Here is a 20,973-nt window from a genome sequence, read left to right on the forward strand (position 1 = left end):
TTGTGCAGAACTGCCCAGGTTAAGGTACCTTTAGACCGCGATATACGAAGTTCGTGTCGCGGGCGCTTGCAGGCATTGCTGTATAGACTGACTGCACATAGGGGTACTACTGGCATTGATGCGCTAAATCTTGAATTTTCTCCGCAACTGCTGGGTTTCAGGACCTGTCCTTTTGCCAGCTTGTGGGCCTCATCACAAGCTTCCGAACAAGGTATAGTTTGTGCAGAACTGCCCAGGTTAAGGTACCTTTAGACCGCGATATACGAAGTTCGTGTCGCGGGCGCTTGCAGGCATTGCTGTATAGACTGACTGCACATAGGGGTACTACTGGCATTGATGCGCTAAATCTTGAATTTTCTCCGCAACTGCTGGGTTTCAGGACCTGTCCTTTTGCCAGCTTGTGGGCCTCATCACAAGCTTCCGAACAAGGTATAGTTTGTGCAGAACTGCCCAGGTTAAGGTACCTTTAGACCGCGATATACGAAGTTCGTGTCGCGGGCGCTTGCAGGCATTGCTGTATAGACTGACTGCACATAGGGGTACTACTGGCATTGATGCGCTAAATCTTGAATTTTCTCCGCAACTGCTGGGTTTCAGGACCTGTCCTTTTGCCAGCTTGTGGGCCTCATCACAAGCTTCCGAACAAGGTATAGTTTGTGCAGAACTGCCCAGGTTAAGGTACCTTTAGACCGCGATATACGAAGTTCGTGTCGCGGGCGCTTGCAGGCATTGCTGTATAGACTGACTGCACATAGGGGTACTACTGGCATTGATGCGCTAAATCTTGAATTTTCTCCGCAACTGCTGGGTTCAGGACCTGTCCTTTTGCCAGCTTGTGGGCCTCATCACAAGCTTCCGAACAAGGTATAGTTTGTGCAGAACTGCCCAGGTTAAGGTACCTTTAGACCGCGATATACGAAGTTCGTGTCGCGGGCGCTTGCAGGCATTGCTGTATAGACTGACTGCACATAGGGGTACTACTGGCATTGATGCGCTAAATCTTGAATTTTCTCCGCAACTGCTGGGTTTCAGGACCTGTCCTTTTGCCAGCTTGTGGGCCTCATCACAAGCTTCCGAACAAGGTATAGTTTGTGCAGAACTGCCCAGGTTAAGGTACCTTTAGACCGCGATATACGAAGTTCGTGTCGCGGGCGCTTGCAGGCATTGCTGTATAGACTGACTGCACATAGGTACTACTGGCATTGATGCGCTAAATCTTGAATTTTCTCCGCAACTGCTGGGTTTCAGGACCTGTCCTTTTGCCAGCTTGTGGGCCTCATCACAAGCTTCCGAACAAGGTATAGTTTGTGCAGAACTGCCCAGGTTAAGGTACCTTTAGACCGCGATATACGAAGTTCGTGTCGCGGGCGCTTGCAGGCATTGCTGTATAGACTGACTGCACATAGGGGTACTACTGGCATTGATGCGCTAAATCTTGAATTTTCTCCGCAACTGCTGGGTTTCAGGACCTGTCCTTTTGCCAGCTTGTGGGCCTCATCACAAGCTTCCGAACAAGGTATAGTTTGTGCAGAACTGCCCAGGTTAAGGTACCTTTAGACCGCGATATACGAAGTTCGTGTCGCGGGCGCTTGCAGGCATTGCTGTATAGACTGACTGCACATAGGGGTACTACTGGCATTGATGCGCTAAATCTTGAATTTTCTCCGCAACTGCTGGGTTTCAGGACCTGTCCTTTTGCCAGCTTGTGGGCCTCATCACAAGCTTCCGAACAAGGTATAGTTTGTGCAGAACTGCCCAGGTTAAGGTACCTTTAGACCGCGATATACGAAGTTCGTGTCGCGGGCGCTTGCAGGCATTGCTGTATAGACTGACTGCACATAGGGGTACTACTGGCATTGATGCGCTAAATCTTGAATTTTCTCCGCAACTGCTGGGTTTCAGGACCTGTCCTTTTGCCAGCTTGTGGGCCTCATCACAAGCTTCCGAACAAGGTATAGTTTGTGCAGAACTGCCCAGGTTAAGGTACCTTTAGACCGCGATATACGAAGTTCGTGTCGCGGGCGCTTGCAGGCATTGCTGTATAGACTGACTGCACATAGGGGTACTACTGGCATTGATGCGCTAAATCTTAATTTTCTCCGCAACTGCTGGGTTTCAGGACCTGTCCTTTTGCCAGCTTGTGGGCCTCATCACAAGCTTCCGAACAAGGTATAGTTTGTGCAGAACTGCCCAGGTTAAGGTACCTTTAGACCGCGATATACGAAGTTCGTGTCGCGGGCGCTTGCAGGCATTGCTGTATAGACTGACTGCACATAGGGGTACTACTGGCATTGATGCGCTAAATCTTGAATTGTTCTCCGCAACTGCTGGGTTTCAGGACCTGTCCTTTTGCCAGCTTGTGGGCCTCATCACAAGCTTCCGAACAAGGTATAGTTTGTGCAGAACTGCCCAGGTTAAGGTACCTTTAGACCGCGATATACGAAGTTCGTGTCGCGGGCGCTTGCAGGCATTGCTGTATAGACTGACTGCACATAGGGGTACTACTGGCATTGATGCGCTAAATCTTGAATTTTCTCCGCAACTGCTGGGTTTCAGGACCTGTCCTTTTGCCAGCTTGTGGGCCTCATCACAAGCTTCCGAACAAGGTATAGTTTGTGCAGAACTGCCCAGGTTAAGGTACCTTTAGACCGCGATATACGAAGTTCGTGTCGCGGGCGCTTGCAGGCATTGCTGTATAGACTGACTGCACATAGGGGTACTACTGGCATTGATGCGCTAAATCTTGAATTTTCTCCGCAACTGCTGGGTTTCAGGACCTGTCCTTTTGCCAGCTTGTGGGCCTCATCACAAGCTTCCGAACAAGGTATAGTTTGTGCAGAACTGCCCAGGTTAAGGTACCTTTAGACCGCGATATACGAAGTTCGTGTCGCGGGCGCTTGCAGGCATTGCTGTATAGACTGACTGCACATAGGGGTACTACTGGCATTGATGCGCTAAATCTTGAATTTTCTCCGCAACTGCTGGTTTCAGGACCTGTCCTTTTGCCAGCTTGTGGGCCTCATCACAAGCTTCCGAACAAGGTATAGTTTGTGCAGAACTGCCCAGGTTAAGGTACCTTTAGACCGCGATATACGAAGTTCGTGTCGCGGGCGCTTGCAGGCATTGCTGTATAGACTGACTGCACATAGGTGTACTACTGGCATTGATGCGCTAAATCTTGAATTTTCTCCGCAACTGCTGGGTTTCAGGACCTGTCCTTTTGCCAGCTTGTGGGCCTCATCACAAGCTTCCGAACAAGGTATAGTTTGTGCAGAACTGCCCAGGTTAAGGTACCTTTAGACCGCGATATACGAAGTTCGTGTCGCGGGCGCTTGCAGGCATTGCTGTATAGACTGACTGCACATAGGGGTACTACTGGCATTGATGCGCTAAATCTTGAATTTTCTCCGCAACTGCTGGGTTTCAGGACCTGTCCTTTTGCCAGCTTGTGGGCCTCATCACAAGCTTCCGAACAAGGTATAGTTTGTGCAGAACTGCCCAGGTTAAGGTACCTTTAGACCGCGATATACGAAGTTCGTGTCGCGGGCGCTTGCAGGCATTGCTGTATAGACTGACTGCACATAGGGGTACTACTGGCATTGATGCGCTAAATCTTGAATTTTCTCCGCAACTGCTGGGTTTCAGGACCTGTCCTTTTGCCAGCTTGTGGGCCTCATCACAAGCTTCCGAACAAGGTATAGTTTGTGCAGAACTGCCCAGGTTAAGGTACCTTTAGACCGCGATATACGAAGTTCGTGTCGCGGGCGCTTGCAGGCATTGCTGTATAGACTGACTGCACATAGGGGTACTACTGGCATTGATGCGCTAAATCTTAATTTTCTCCGCAACTGCTGGGTTTCAGGACCTGTCCTTTTGCCAGCTTGTGGGCCTCATCACAAGCTTCCGAACAAGGTATAGTTTGTGCAGAACTGCCCAGGTTAAGGTACCTTTAGACCGCGATATACGAAGTTCGTGTCGCGGGCGCTTGCAGGCATTGCTGTATAGACTGACTGCACATAGGGGTACTACTGGCATTGATGCGCTAAATCTTGAATTTTCTCCGCAACTGCTGGGTTTCAGGACCTGTCCTTTTGCCAGCTTGTGGGCCTCATCACAAGCTTCCGAACAAGGTATAGTTTGTGCAGAACTGCCCAGGTTAAGGTACCTTTAGACCGCGATATACGAAGTTCGTGTCGCGGGCGCTTGCAGGCATTGCTGTATAGACTGACTGCACATAGGGGTACTACTGGCATTGATGCGCTAAATCTTGAATTTTCTCCGCAACTGCTGGGTTTCAGGACCTGTCCTTTTGCCAGCTTGTGGGCCTCATCACAAGCTTCCGAACAAGGTATAGTTTGTGCAGAACTGCCCAGGTTAAGGTACCTTTAGACCGCGATATACGAAGTTCGTGTCGCGGGCGCTTGCAGGCATTGCTGTATAGACTGACTGCACATAGGGGTACTACTGGCATTGATGCGCTAAATCTTGAATTTTCTCCGCAACTGCTGGGTTTCAGGACCTGTCCTTTTGCCAGCTTGTGGGCCTCATCACAAGCTTCCGAACAAGGTATAGTTTGTGCAGAACTGCCCAGGTTAAGGTACCTTTAGACCGCGATATACGAAGTTCGTGTCGCGGGCGCTTGCAGGCATTGCTGTATAGACTGACTGCACATAGGGGTACTACTGGCATTGATGCGCTAAATCTTGAATTTTCTCCGCAACTGCTGGGTTTCAGGACCTGTCCTTTTGCCAGCTTGTGGGCCTCATCACAAGCTTCCGAACAAGGTATAGTTTGTGCAGAACTGCCCAGGTTAAGGTACCTTTAGACCGCGATATACGAAGTTCGTGTCGCGGGCGCTTGCAGGCATTGCTGTATAGACTGACTGCACATAGGGGTACTACTGGCATTGATGCGCTAAATCTTGAATTTTCTCCGCAACTGCTGGGTTTCAGGACCTGTCCTTTTGCCAGCTTGTGGGCCTCATCACAAGCTTCCGAACAAGGTATAGTTTGTGCAGAACTGCCCAGGTTAAGGTACCTTTAGACCGCGATATACGAAGTTCGTGTCGCGGGCGCTTGCAGGCATTGCTGTATAGACTGACTGCACATAGGGGTACTACTGGCATTGATGCGCTAAATCTTGAATTTTCTCCGCAACTGCTGGGTTTCAGGACCTGTCCTTTTGCCAGCTTGTGGGCCTCATCACAAGCTTCCGAACAAGGTATAGTTTGTGCAGAACTGCCCAGGTTAAGGTACCTTTAGACCGCGATATACGAAGTTCGTGTCGCGGGCGCTTGCAGGCATTGCTGTATAGACTGACTGCACATAGGGGTACTACTGGCATTGATGCGCTAAATCTTAATTTTCTCCGCAACTGCTGGGTTTCAGGACCTGTCCTTTTGCCAGCTTGTGGGCCTCATCACAAGCTTCCGAACAAGGTATAGTTTGTGCAGAACTGCCCAGGTTAAGGTACCTTTAGACCGCGATATACGAAGTTCGTGTCGCGGGCGCTTGCAGGCATTGCTGTATAGACTGACTGCACATAGGGGTACTACTGGCATTGATGCGCTAAATCTTGAATTTCTCCGCAACTGCTGGGTTTCAGGACCTGTCCTTTTGCCAGCTTGTGGGCCTCATCACAAGCTTCCGAACAAGGTATAGTTTGTGCAGAACTGCCCAGGTTAAGGTACCTTTAGACCGCGATATACGAAGTTCGTGTCGCGGGCGCTTGCAGGCATTGCTGTATAGACTGACTGCACATAGGGGTACTACTGGCATTGATGCGCTAAATCTTGAATTTTCTCCGCAACTGCTGGGTTTCAGGACCTGTCCTTTTGCCAGCTTGTGGGCCTCATCACAAGCTTCCGAACAAGGTATAGTTTGTGCAGAACTGCCCAGGTTAAGGTACCTTTAGACCGCGATATACGAAGTTCGTGTCGCGGGCGCTTGCAGGCATTGCTGTATAGACTGACTGCACATAGGGGTACTACTGGCATTGATGCGCTAAATCTTGAATTTTCTCCGCAACTGCTGGGTTTCAGGACCTGTCCTTTTGCCAGCTTGTGGGCCTCATCACAAGCTTCCGAACAAGGTATAGTTTGTGCAGAACTGCCCAGGTTAAGGTACCTTTAGACCGCGATATACGAAGTTCGTGTCGCGGGCGCTTGCAGGCATTGCTGTATAGACTGACTGCACATAGGGGTACTACTGGCATTGATGCGCTAAATCTTGAATTTTCTCCGCAACTGCTGGGTTTCAGGACCTGTCCTTTTGCCAGCTTGTGGGCCTCATCACAAGCTTCCGAACAAGGTATAGTTTGTGCAGAACTGCCCAGGTTAAGGTACCTTTAGACCGCGATATACGAAGTTCGTGTCGCGGGCGCTTGCAGGCATTGCTGTATAGACTGACTGCACATAGGGGTACTACTGGCATTGATGCGCTAAATCTTGAATTTTCTCCGCAACTGCTGGGTTTCAGGACCTGTCCTTTTGCCAGCTTGTGGGCCTCATCACAAGCTTCCGAACAAGGTATAGTTTGTGCAGAACTGCCCAGGTTAAGGTACCTTTAGACCGCGATATACGAAGTTCGTGTCGCGGGCGCTTGCAGGCATTGCTGTATAGACTGACTGCACATAGGGGTACTACTGGCATTGATGCGCTAAATCTTGAATTTTCTCCGCAACTGCTGGGTTTCAGGACCTGTCCTTTTGCCAGCTTGTGGGCCTCATCACAAGCTTCCGAACAAGGTATAGTTTGTGCAGAACTGCCCAGGTTAAGGTACCTTTAGACCGCGATATACGAAGTTCGTGTCGCGGGCGCTTGCAGGCATTGCTGTATAGACTGACTGCACATAGGGGTACTACTGGCATTGATGCGCTAAATCTTGAATTTTCTCCGCAACTGCTGGGTTTCAGGACCTGTCCTTTTGCCAGCTTGTGGGCCTCATCACAAGCTTCCGAACAAGGTATAGTTTGTGCAGAACTGCCCAGGTTAAGGTACCTTTAGACCGCGATATACGAAGTTCGTGTCGCGGGCGCTTGCAGGCATTGCTGTATAGACTGACTGCACATAGGGGTACTACTGGCATTGATGCGCTAAATCTTGAATTTCTCCGCAACTGCTGGGTTTCAGGACCTGTCCTTTTGCCAGCTTGTGGGCCTCATCACAAGCTTCCGAACAAGGTATAGTTTGTGCAGAACTGCCCAGGTTAAGGTACCTTTAGACCGCGATATACGAAGTTCGTGTCGCGGGCGCTTGCAGGCATTGCTGTATAGACTGACTGCACATAGGGGTACTACTGGCATTGATGCGCTAAATCTTGAATTTTCTCCGCAACTGCTGGGTTTCAGGACCTGTCCTTTTGCCAGCTTGTGGGCCTCATCACAAGCTTCCGAACAAGGTATAGTTTGTGCAGAACTGCCCAGGTTAAGGTACCTTTAGACCGCGATATACGAAGTTCGTGTCGCGGGCGCTTGCAGGCATTGCTGTATAGACTGACTGCACATAGGGGTACTACTGGCATTGATGCGCTAAATCTTGAATTTTCTCCGCAACTGCTGGGTTTCAGGACCTGTCCTTTTGCCAGCTTGTGGGCCTCATCACAAGCTTCCGAACAAGGTATAGTTTGTGCAGAACTGCCCAGGTTAAGGTACCTTTAGACCGCGATATACGAAGTTCGTGTCGCGGGCGCTTGCAGGCATTGCTGTATAGACTGACTGCACATAGGGGTACTACTGGCATTGATGCGCTAAATCTTGAATTTTCTCCGCAACTGCTGGGTTTCAGGACCTGTCCTTTTGCCAGCTTGTGGGCCTCATCACAAGCTTCCGAACAAGGTATAGTTTGTGCAGAACTGCCCAGGTTAAGGTACCTTTAGACCGCGATATACGAAGTTCGTGTCGCGGCGCTTGCAGGCATTGCTGTATAGACTGACTGCACATAGGGGTACTACTGGCATTGATGCGCTAAATCTTGAATTTTCTCCGCAACTGCTGGTTTCAGGACCTGTCCTTTTGCCAGCTTGTGGGCCTCATCACAAGCTTCCGAACAAGGTATAGTTTGTGCAGAACTGCCCAGGTTAAGGTACCTTTAGACCGCGATATACGAAGTTCGTGTCGCGGGCGCTTGCAGGCATTGCTGTATAGACTGACTGCACATAGGGGTACTACTGGCATTGATGCGCTAAATCTTGAATTTTCTCCGCAACTGCTGGGTTTCAGGACCTGTCCTTTTGCCAGCTTGTGGGCCTCATCACAAGCTTCCGAACAAGGTATAGTTTGTGCAGAACTGCCCAGGTTAAGGTACCTTTAGACCGCGATATACGAAGTTCGTGTCGCGGGCGCTTGCAGGCATTGCTGTATAGACTGACTGCACATAGGGGTACTACTGGCATTGATGCGCTAAATCTTGAATTTTCTCCGCAACTGCTGGGTTTCAGGACCTGTCCTTTTGCCAGCTTGTGGGCCTCATCACAAGCTTCCGAACAAGGTATAGTTTGTGCAGAACTGCCCAGGTTAAGGTACCTTTAGACCGCGATATACGAAGTTCGTGTCGCGGGCGCTTGCAGGCATTGCTGTATAGACTGACTGCACATAGGGGTACTACTGGCATTGATGCGCTAAATCTTGAATTTTCTCCGCAACTGCTGGGTTTCAGGACCTGTCCTTTTGCCAGCTTGTGGGCCTCATCACAAGCTTCCGAACAAGGTATAGTTTGTGCAGAACTGCCCAGGTTAAGGTACCTTTAGACCGCGATATACGAAGTTCGTGTCGCGGGCGCTTGCAGGCATTGCTGTATAGACTGACTGCACATAGGGGTACTACTGGCATTGATGCGCTAAATCTTGAATTTTCTCCGCAACTGCTGGGTTTCAGGACCTGTCCTTTTGCCAGCTTGTGGGCCTCATCACAAGCTTCCGAACAAGGTATAGTTTGTGCAGAACTGCCCAGGTTAAGGTACCTTTAGACCGCGATATACGAAGTTCGTGTCGCGGGCGCTTGCAGGCATTGCTGTATAGACTGACTGCACATAGGGGTACTACTGGCATTGATGCGCTAAATCTTGAATTTTCTCCGCAACTGCTGGGTTTCAGGACCTGTCCTTTTGCCAGCTTGTGGGCCTCATCACAAGCTTCCGAACAAGGTATAGTTTGTGCAGAACTGCCCAGGTTAAGGTACCTTTAGACCGCGATATACGAAGTTCGTGTCGCGGGCGCTTGCAGGCATTGCTGTATAGACTGACTGCACATAGGGTACTACTGGCATTGATGCGCTAAATCTTGAATTTTCTCCGCAACTGCTGGGTTTCAGGACCTGTCCTTTTGCCAGCTTGTGGGCCTCATCACAAGCTTCCGAACAAGGTATAGTTTGTGCAGAACTGCCCAGGTTAAGGTACCTTTAGACCGCGATATACGAAGTTCGTGTCGCGGGCGCTTGCAGGCATTGCTGTATAGACTGACTGCACATAGGGGTACTACTGGCATTGATGCGCTAATCTTGAATTTTCTCCGCAACTGCTGGGTTTCAGGACCTGTCCTTTTGCCAGCTTGTGGGCCTCATCACAAGCTTCCGAACAAGGTATAGTTTGTGCAGAACTGCCCAGGTTAAGGTACCTTTAGACCGCGATATACGAAGTTCGTGTCGCGGGCGCTTGCAGGCATTGCTGTATAGACTGACTGCACATAGGGGTACTACTGGCATTGATGCGCTAAATCTTGAATTTTCTCCGCAACTGCTGGGTTTCAGGACCTGTCCTTTTGCCAGCTTGTGGGCCTCATCACAAGCTTCCGAACAAGGTATAGTTTGTGCAGAACTGCCCAGGTTAAGGTACCTTTAGACCGCGATATACGAAGTTCGTGTCGCGGGCGCTTGCAGGCATTGCTGTATAGACTGACTGCACATAGGGGTACTACTGGCATTGATGCGCTAAATCTTGAATTTTTCCGCAACTGCTGGGTTTTAGGACCTGTCCTTTTGCCAGCTTGTGGGCCTCATCACAAGCTTCCGAACAAGGTATAGTTTGTGCAGAACTGCCCAGGATAAGGTACCTTTAGACCGCGATATACGAAGTTCGTGTCGCGGGCGCTTGCAGGCATTGCTGTATAGACTGACTGCACATAGGGGTACTACTGGCATTGATGCGCTAAATCTTGAATTTTCTCCGCAACTGCTGGGTTTCAGGACCTGTCCTTTTCCAGCTTGTGGCCTCATCACAAGCTTCCGAACAAGGTATAGTTTGTGCAGAACTGCCCAGGTTAAGGTACCTTTAGACCGCGATATACGAAGTTCGTGTCGCGGCGCTTGCAGGCATTGCTGTTATAGACTGACTGCACATAGGGGTACTACTGGCATTGATGCGCTAAATCTTGATTTTCTCCGCAACTGCTGGGTTTCAGGACCTGTCCTTTTGCCAGCTTGTGGGCCTCATCACAAGCTTCCGAACAAGGTATAGTTTGTGCAGAACTGCCCAGGTTAAGGTACCTTTAGACCGCGATATACGAAGTTCGTGTCGCGGGCGCTTGCAGGCATTGCTGTATAGACTGACTGCACATAGGGGTACTACTGGCATTGATGCGCTAAATCTTAATTTTCTCCGCAACTGCTGGGTTTCAGGACCTGTCCTTTTTGCCATATACAGCGATATACGAAGTTCGTGTCTCAGGGCGCTTGCAGGCATTGCTGTTAGACTGACTGCACATAGGGGTACTACTGGCATTGATGCGCTAAATCTTGAATTTTCTCCGCAACTGCTGGGTTTCAGGACCTGTCCTTTTGCCAGCTTGTGGGCCTCATCACAAGCTTCCGAACAAGGTATAGTTTGTGCAGAACTGCCCAGGTTAAGGTACCTTTAGACCGCGATATACGAAGTTCGTGTCGCGGGCGCTTGCAGGCATTGCTGTATAGACTGACTGCACATAGGGTACTACTGGCATTGATGCGCTAAATCTTGATTTTCTCCGCAACTGCTGGGTTTCAGGACCTGTCCTTTTGCCAGCTTGTGGGCCTCATCACAAGCTTCCGAACAAGGTATAGTTTGTGCAGAACTGCCCAGGTTAAGGTACCTTTAGACCGCGATATACGAAGTTCGTGTCGCGGGCGCTTGCAGGCATTGCTGTATAGACTGACTGCACATAGGGTACTACTGGCATTGATGCGCTAAATCTTGAATTTTCTCCGCAACTGCTGGGTTTCAGGACCTGTCCTTTTGCCAGCTTGTGGCCTCATCACAAGCTTCCGAACAAGGTATAGTTTGTGCAGAACTGCCCAGGTTAAGGTACCTTTAGACCGCGATATACGAAGTTCGTGTCGCGGGCGCTTGCAGGCATTGCTGTTAGACTGACTGCACATAGGGGTACTACTGGCATTGATGCGCTAAATCTTGAATTTTCTCCGCAACTGCTGGGTTTCAGGACCTGTCCTTTTGCCAGCTTGTGGGCCTCATCACAAGCTTCCGAACAAGGTATAGTTTGTGCAGAACTGCCCAGGTTAAGGTACCTTTAGACCGCGATATACGAAGTTCGTGTCGCGGGCGCTTGCAGGCATTGCTGTATAGACTGACTGCACATAGGGGTACTACTGGCATTGATGCGCTAAATCTTGATTTTCTCCGCAACTGCTGGTTTCAGGACCTGTCCTTTTGCCAGCTTGTGGGCCTCATCACAAGCTTCCGAACAAGGTATAGTTTGTGCAGAACTGCCCAGGTTAAGGTACCTTTAGACCGCGATATACGAAGTTCGTGTCGCGGGCGCTTGCAGGCATTGCTGTATAGACTGACTGCACATAGGGGTACTACTGGCATTGATGCGCTAAATCTTGAATTTTCTCCGCAACTGCTGGGTTTCAGGACCTGTCCTTTTGCCAGCTTGTGGGCCTCATCACAAGCTTCCGAACAAGGTATAGTTTGTGCAGAACTGCCCAGGTTAGGTACCTTTAGACCGCGATATACGAAGTTCGTGTCGCGGGCGCTTGCAGGCATTGCTGTATAGACTGACTGCACATAGGGGTACTACTGGCATTGATGCGCTAAATCTTGAATTTTCTCCGCAACTGCTGGGTTTCAGGACCTGTCCTTTTGCCAGCTTGTGGGCCTCATCACAAGCTTCCGAACAAGGTATAGTTTGTGCAGAACTGCCCAGGTTAAGGTACCTTTAGACCGCGATATACGAAGTTCGTGTCGCGGGCGCTTGCAGGCATTGCTGTATAGACTGACTGCACATAGGGGTACTACTGGCATTGATGCGCTAAATCTTGAATTTTCTCCGCAACTGCTGGGTTTCAGGACCTGTCCTTTTGCCAGCTTGTGGGCCTCATCACAAGCTTCCGAACAAGGTATAGTTTGTGCAGAACTGCCCAGGTTAAGGTACCTTTAGACCGCGATATACGAAGTTCGTGTCGCGGGCGCTTGCAGGCATTGCTGTATAGACTGACTGCACATAGGGGTACTACTGGCATTGATGCGCTAAATCTTGAATTTTCTCTCCGCACTGCTGGGTTTCAGGACCTGTCCTTTTGCCAGCTTGTGGCCTCATCACAAGCTTCCGAACAAGGTATAGTTTGTGCAGAACTGCCCAGGTTAAGGTACCTTTAGACCGCGATATACGAAGTTCGTGTCGCGGGCGCTTGCAGGCATTGCTGTTAGACTGACTGCACATAGGGGTACTACTGGCATTGATGCGCTAAATCTTGAATTTTCTCCGCAACTGGGTTTCAGGACCTGTCCTTTTGCCAGCTTGTGGGCCTCATCACAAGCTTCCGAACAAGGTATAGTTTGTGCAGAACTGCCCAGGTTAAGGTACCTTTAGACCGCGATATACGAAGTTCGTGTCGCGGGCGCTTGCAGGCATTGCTGTATAGACTGACTGCACATAGGGGTACTACTGGCATTGATGCGCTAAATCTTGAATTTTCTCCGCAACTGCTGGGTTTCAGGACCTGTCCTTTTGCCAGCTTGTGGGCCTCATCACAAGCTTCCGAACAAGGTATAGTTTGTGCAGAACTGCCCAGGTTAAGGTACCTTTAGACCGCGATATACGAAGTTCGTGTCGCGGGCGCTTGCAGGCATTGCTGTATAGACTGACTGCACATAGGGGTACTACTGGCATTGATGCGCTAAATCTTGAATTTTCTCCGCAACTGCTGGGTTTCAGGACCTGTCCTTTTGCCAGCTTGTGGGCCTCATCACAAGCTTCCGAACAAGGTATAGTTTGTGCAGAACTGCCCAGGTTAAGGTACCTTTAGACCGCGATATACGAAGTTCGTGTCGCGGGCGCTTGCAGGCATTGCTGTTAGACTGACTGCACATAGGGGTACTACTGGCATTGATGCGCTAAATCTTGAATTTTCTCCGCAACTGCTGGGTTTCAGGACCTGTCCTTTTGCCAGCTTGTGGGCCTCATCACAAGCTTCCGAACAAGGTATAGTTTGTGCAGAACTGCCCAGGTTAAGGTACCTTTAGACCGCGATATACGAAGTTCGTGTCGCGGGCGCTTGCAGGCATTGCTGTATAGACTGACTGCACATGGGGTACTACTGGCATTGATGCGCTAAATCTTGAATTTTCTCCGCAACTGCTGGGTTTCAGGACCTGTCCTTTTGCCAGCTTGTGGCCTCATCACAAGCTTCCGAACAAGGTATAGTTTGTGCAGAACTGCCCAGGTTAAGGTACCTTTAGACCGCGATATACGAAGTTCGTGTCGCGGGCGCTTGCAGGCATTGCTGTATAGACTGACTGCACATAGGGGTACTACTGGCATTGATGCGCTAAATCTTGAATTTTCTCCGCAACTGCTGGGTTTCAGGACCTGTCCTTTTGCCAGCTTGTGGGCCTCATCACAAGCTTCCGAACAAGGTATAGTTTGTGCAGAACTCCCAGGTTAAGGTACCTTTAGACCGCGATATACGAAGTTCGTGTCGCGGGCGCTTGCAGGCATTGCTGTTAGACTGACTGCACATAGGGGTACTACTGGCATTGATGCGCTAAATCTTGAATTTTCTCCGCAACTGCTGGGTTTCAGGACCTGTCCTTTTGCCAGCTTGTGGGCCTCATCACAAGCTTCCGAACAAGGTATAGTTTGTGCAGAACTGCCCAGGTTAAGGTACCTTTAGACCGCGATATACGAAGTTCGTGTCGCGGGCGCTTGCAGGCATTGCTGTATAGACTGACTGCACATAGGGGTACTACTGGCATTGATGCGCTAATCTTGAATTTTCTCCGCAACTGCTGGGTTTCAGGACCTGTCCTTTTGCCAGCTTGTGGGCCTCATCACAAGCTTCCGAACAAGGTATAGTTTGTGCAGAACTCCCAGGTTAAGGTACCTTTAGACCGCGATATACGAAGTTCGTGTCGCGGGCGCTTGCAGGCATTGCTGTATAGACTGACTGCACATAGGGGTACTACTGGCATTGATGCGCTAAATCTTAAATTTTCTCCGCAACTGCTGGGTTTCAGGACCTGTCCTTTTGCCAGCTTGTGGGCCTCATCACAAGCTTCCGAACAAGGTATAGTTTGTGCAGAACTGCCCAGGTTAAGGTACCTTTAACCGCGATATACGAAGTTCGTGTCGCGGGCGCTTGCAGGCATTGCTGTATAGACTGACTGCACATAGGGGTACTACTGGCATTGATGCGCTAAATCTTGAATTTTCTCCGCAACTGCTGTTTCAGGACCTGTCCTTTTGCCAGCTTGTGGGCCTCATCACAAGCTTCCGAACAAGGTATAGTTTGTGCAGAACTGCCCAGGTTAAGGTACCTTTAGACCGCGATATACGAAGTTCGTGTCGCGGGCGCTTGCAGGCATTGCTGTATAGACTGACTGCACATAGGGGTACTACTGGCATTGATGCGCTAAATCTTGAATTTTCTCCGCAACTGCTGGGTTTCAGGACCTGTCCTTTTGCCAGCTTGTGGGCCTCATCACAAGCTTCCGAACAAGGTATAGTTTGTGCAGAACTGCCCAGGTTAAGGTACCTTTAGACCGCGATATACGAAGTTCGTGTCGCGGGCGCTTGCAGGCATTGCTGTTAGACTGACTGCACATAGGGGTACTACTGGCATTGATGCGCTAAATCTTGAATTTTCTCCGCAACTGCTGGGTTTCAGGACCTGTCCTTTTGCCAGCTTGTGGGCCTCATCACAAGCTTCCGAACAAGGTATAGTTTGTGCAGAACTGCCCAGGTTAAGGTACCTTTAGACCGCGATATACGAAGTTCGTGTCGCGGCGCTTGCAGGCATTGCTGTATAGACTGACTGCACATAGGGGTACTACTGGCATTGATGCGCTAATCTTGAATTTTCTCCGCACTGCTGGTTTCAGGACCTGTCCTTTTGCCAGCTTGTGGGCCTCATCACAAGCTTCCGCAAACAAGGTATAATTACGAAGTTCGTATCGGCGGTCGCGCTTGCAGGCATTGCTGTATAGACTGACTGCACATAGGGGTACTACTGGCATTGATGCGCTATATCTTAAATTTTCTCCGCACTGCTGGTTTCAGGACCTGTCCTTTTGCCAGCTTGTGGGCCTCATCACAAGCTTCCGAACAAGGTATAGTTTGTGCAGAACTGCCCAGGTTAAGGTACCTTTAGACCGCGATATACGAAGTTCGTGTCGCGGGCGCTTGCAGGCATTGCTGTATAGACTGACTGCACATAGGGGTACTACTGGCATTGATGCGCTAAATCTTGAATTTTCTCCGCAACTGCTGGGTTTCAAGACCTGTCCTTTTTGCCAGCTTGTTGGCCTCATCACAAGCTTCCGAACAAGGTATAGTTTGTGCAAACTTCCCAGGTTAAGGTACCTTTAGACCGCGATATACGAAGTTCGTGTCGCGGGCGCTTGCAGGCATTGCTGTATAGACTGACTGCACATAGGGGTACTACTGGCATTGATGCGCTATATCTTGATTTTTCTCCGCAACTGCTGGGTTTCAAGACCTGTCCTTTTGCCAGCTTGTGGCCTCATCACAAGCTTCCGAACAAGGTATAGTTTGTGCAGAACTGCCCAGGTTAAGGTACCTTTAGACCGCGATATACGAAGTTCGTGTCGCGGGCGCTGCAGCATTGCTGTATAGACTGACTGCACATAAGGGGTACTACTGGCATTGACGAAGTTCGTGTCGCGGGCGCTTGCAGGCATGGCTGTTAGACTGACTGCACATAGGGGTACTACTGGCATTGATGCGCTATATCTTGATTTTCTCCGCAAGTACTGGTTTCAGACCTGTCCTTTTGCCAGCTTGTGGCCTCATCACAAGCTTCCGAACAAGGTATAGTTTGTGCAGAACTTCCCAGGTTAAGGTACCTTTAGACCGCGATATACGAAGTTCGTGTCGCGGGCGCTTGCAGGCATTGCTGTTAGACTGACTGCACATAGGGTACTACTGGCATTGATGCGCTATATCTTGAATTTTCTCCGCAAGTACTGGTTTCAGAACCTGTCCTTTTGCCAGCTTGTTGGCCTCATCACAAGCTTCCGAACAAGGTATAGTTTGTGCAGAACTTCCAGGTTAAGGTACCTTTAGACCGCGATATACGAAGTTCGTGTCGCGGGCGCTTGCAGGCATTGCTGTTAGACTGACTGCACATAGGGGTACTACTGGCATTGATGCGCTATATCTTGAATTTTCTCCGCAAGTACTGGTTTCAAGACCTGTCCTTTTGCCAGCTTGTTGGCCTGATCACAAGCTTCCGAACAAGGTATAGTTTGTGCAGAACTTCCCAGGTTAAGGTACCTTTAGACCGCGATATACGAAGTTCGTGTCGCGGGCGCTTGCAGGCATGGCTGTTAGACTGACTGCACATAGGGGTACTACTGGCATTGATGCGCTATATCTTAAATTTTCTCCGCAACTACTGGGTTTCAAGACCTGTCCTTTTGCCAGCTTGTTGGCCTCATCACAAGCTTCCGAACAAGGTATAGTTTGTGCAGAACTTCCCAGGTTAAGGTACCGTTAGACCGCGATATACGAAGTTCGTGTCGCGGGCGCTTGCAGGCATTGCTGTTAGACTGACTGCACATAGGGGTACTACTGGCATTGATGCGCTATATCTTGAATTTTCTCCGCAAGTACTGGGTTTCAGACCTGTCCTTTTGCCAGCTTGTTGGCCTCATCACAAGCTTCCGAACAAGGTATAGTTTGTGCAGAACTTCCCAGGTTAAGGTACCGTTAGGCCGCGATATACGAAGTTCGTGTCGCGGGCGCTTGCAGGCATGGCTGTTAGACTGACTGCACATAGGGGTACTACTGGCATTGATGCGCTATATCTTAAATTTTCTCCGCAAGTAACTGGGTTTCAAGACCTGTCCTTTTGCCAGCTTGTTGGCCTGATCACAAGCTTCCGAACAAGGTATAGTTTGTGCAGAACTTCCCAGGTTAAGGTACCGTTAGACCGCGATATACGAAGTTCGTGTCGCGGGCGCTTGCAGGCATGGCTGTTAGACTGACTGCACATAGGGGTACTACTGGCATTGATGCGCTATATCTTGAATTTTCTCTCCGCAAGTACTGGGTTTCAAGACCTGTCCTTTTGCCAGCTTGTTGGCCTGATCACAAGCTTCCGAACAAGGTATAGTTTGTGCAGAACTTCCCAGGTTAAGGTACCGTTAGACCGCGATATACGAAGTTCGTGTCGCGGGCGGGCGCTTGCAGCATGGCTGTTAGACTGACTGCACATAGGGTACTACTGGCATTGATGCGCTATATCTTGAATTTTCTCCGCAAGTACTGGTTTCAAGACCTGTCCTTTTGCCAGCTTGTTGGCCTGATCACAAGCTTCCGAACAAGGTATAGTTTGTGCAGAACTTCCCAGGTTAAGGTACCGTTAGACCGCGATATACGAAGTTCGTGTCGCGGGCGCTTGCAGGCATTGCTGTTAGACTGACTGCACATAGGGGTACTACTGGCATTGATGCGCTATATCTTGAATTTTCTCCGCAGTACTGGTTTCAAGACCTGTCCTTTTGCCAGCTTGTTGGCCGATCACAAGCTTCCGAACAAGGTATAGTTTGTGCAGAACTTCCCAGGTTAAGGTACCGTTAGACCGCGATATACGAAGTTCGTGTCGCGGGCGCTTGCAGGCATTGCTGTTAGACTGACTGCACATAGGGGTACTACTGGCATTGATGCGCTATATCTTGAATTTTCTCCGCAAGTACTGGTTTCAAGACCTGTCCTTTTGCCAGCTTGTTGGCCTGATCACAAGCTTCCGAACAAGGTATAGTTTGTGCAGAACTTCCCAGGTTAAGGTACCGTTAGACCGCGATATACGAAGTTCGTGTCGCGGGCGCTTGCAGGCATTGCTGTTAGACTGACTGCACATAGGGGTACTACTGGCATTGATGCGCTATATCTTGAATTTTCTCCGCAAGTACTGGGTTTCAAGACCTGTCCTTTTGCCAGCTTGTTGGCCTCATCACAAGCTTCCGAACAAGGTATAGTTTGTGCAGAACTTCCCAGGTTAAGGTACCTTTAGACCGCGATATACGAAGTTCGTGTCGCGGGCGCTTGCAGGCATGGCTGTTAGACTGACTGCACATAGGGGTACTACTGGCATTGATGCGCTATATCTTGAATTTTCTCCGCAATACTGGTTTCAAGACCTGTCCTTTTGCCAGCTTGTTGGCCTCATCACAAGCTTCCGAACAAGGTATAGTTTGTGCAGAACTTCCCAGGTTAAGGTACCGTTAGACCGCGATATACGAAGTTCGTGTCGCGGGCGCTTGCAGGCATGCTGTTAGACTGACTGCACATAGGGTACTACTGGCATTGATGCGCTATATCTTGAATTTTCTCCGCAAGTACTGGGTTTCAAGACCTGTCCTTTTGCCAGCTTGTTGGCCTGATCACAAGCTTCCGAACAAGGTATAGTTTGTGCAGAACTTCTCAGGTAAGGTACCGTTAGCCGCGATATACGAAGTTCGTGTCGCGGCGCTTGCAGGCATGGCTGTTAGACTGACTGCACATAGGGGTACTATACTGGCATTGATGCGCTATATCTTAAATTTTCTCCGCAAGTACTGGGTTTCAAGACCTGTCCTTTTGCCAGCTTGTTGGCCTGATCACAAGCTTCCGAACAAGGTATAGTTTGTGCAGAACTTCCCAGGTTAAGGTACCGTTAGACGCGATATACGAAGTTCGTGTCGCGGGCGCTTGCAGGCATTGCTGTTAGACTGACTGCACATAGGGGTACTACTGGCATTGATGCGCTATATCTTGAATTTTCTCCGCAAGTACTGGTTTCAAGACCTGTCCTTTTGCCAGCTTGTTGGCCTCATCACAAGCTTCCGAACAAGGTATAGTTTGTGCAGAACTTCCCAGGTTAAGGTACCTTTAGACCGCGATATACGAAGTTCGTGTCGCGGGCGCTTGCAGGCATTGCTGTTAGACTGACTGCACATAGGGGTACTACTGGCATTGATGCGCTATATCTTAAATTTTCTCCGCAAGTACTGGGTTTCAGACCTGTCCTTTTGCCAGCTTGTTGGCCTGATCACAAGCTTCCGAACAAGGTATAGTTTGTGCAGAACTTCCCAGGTTAAGGTACCGTTAGACCGCGATATACGAAGTTCGTGTCGCGGGCGCTTGCAGGCATTGCTGTTAGACTGACTGCACATAGGGTACTACTGGCATTGATGCGCTATATCTTGAATTTTCTCCGCAAGTACTGGGTTTCAAGACCTGTCCTTTTGCCAGCTTGTTGGCCTGATCACAAGCTTCCGAACAAGGTATAGTTTGTGCAGAACTTCCCAGGTTAAGGTACCGTTAGACCGCGATATACGAAGTTCGTGTCGCGGGCGCTTGCAGGCATTGCTGTTAGACTGACTGCACATAGGGGTACTACTGGCATTGATGCGCTATATCTTGAATTTTCTCCGCAAGTACTGGGTTTCAAGACCTGTCCTTTTGCCAGCTTGTTGGCCTGATCACAAGCTTCCGAACAAGGTATAGTTTGTGCAGAACTTCCCAGGTTAAGGTACCGTTAGACCGCGATATACGAAGTTCGTGTCGCGGGCGCTTGCAGGCATTGCTGTTAGACTGACTGCACATAGGGTACTACTGGCATTGATGCGCTATATCTTGAATTTTCTCCGCAAGTACTGGTTTCAAGACCTGTCCTTTTGCCAGCTTGTTGGCCTGATCACAAGCTTCCGAACAAGGTATAGTTTGTGCAGAACTTCCCAGGTTAAGGTACCGTTAGACCGCGATATACGAAGTTCGTGTCGCGGGCGCTTGCAGGCATGGCTGTTAGACTGACTGCACATAGGGGTACTACTGCATTGATGCGCTATATCTTGAATTTTCTCCGCAAGTACTGGGTTTCAAGACCTGTCCTTTTGCCAGCTTGTTGGCCTCATCACAAGCTTCCGAACAAGGTATAGTTTGTGCAGAACTTCCAGGTTAAGGTACCGTTAGGCCGCGATATACGAAGTTCGTGTCGCGGGCGCTTGCAGGCATTGCTGTTAGACTGACTGCACATAGGGGTACTACTGGCATTGATGCGCTATATCTTAAATTTTCTCCGCAAGTACTGGTTTCAAGACCTGTCCTTTTGCCAGCTTGTTGGCCTCATCACAAGCTTCCGAACAAGGTATAGTTTGTGCAGAACTTCCAGGTTAAGGTACCGTTAGCCGCGATATACGAAGTTCGTGTCGCGGGCGCTTGCAGGCATGGCTGTTAGACTGACTGCACATAGGGGTACTACTGGCATTGATGCGCTATATCTTGAATTTTCTCCGCAAGTACTGGTTTCAAGACCTGTCCTTTTGCCAGCTTGTTGGCCTCATCACAAGCTTCCGAACAAGGTATAGTTTGTGCAGAACTTCCCAGGTTAAGGTACCGTTTAGACCGCGATATACGAAGTTCGTGTCGCGGGCGCTTGCAGGCATGGCTGTTAGACTGACTGCACATAGGGTTACTACTGGCATTGATGCGCTATTCTTGAAATTTCTCCGCAAGTACTTGGTTTCAAGAACCTGTCCTTTTG

This window comes from Patiria miniata, unplaced genomic scaffold (assembly GCF_015706575.1).
Source record: "Patiria miniata isolate m_02_andy unplaced genomic scaffold, ASM1570657v1 HiC_scaffold_6, whole genome shotgun sequence".
Classification (NCBI taxonomy): Eukaryota; Metazoa; Echinodermata; class Asteroidea; order Valvatida; family Asterinidae; genus Patiria; species Patiria miniata.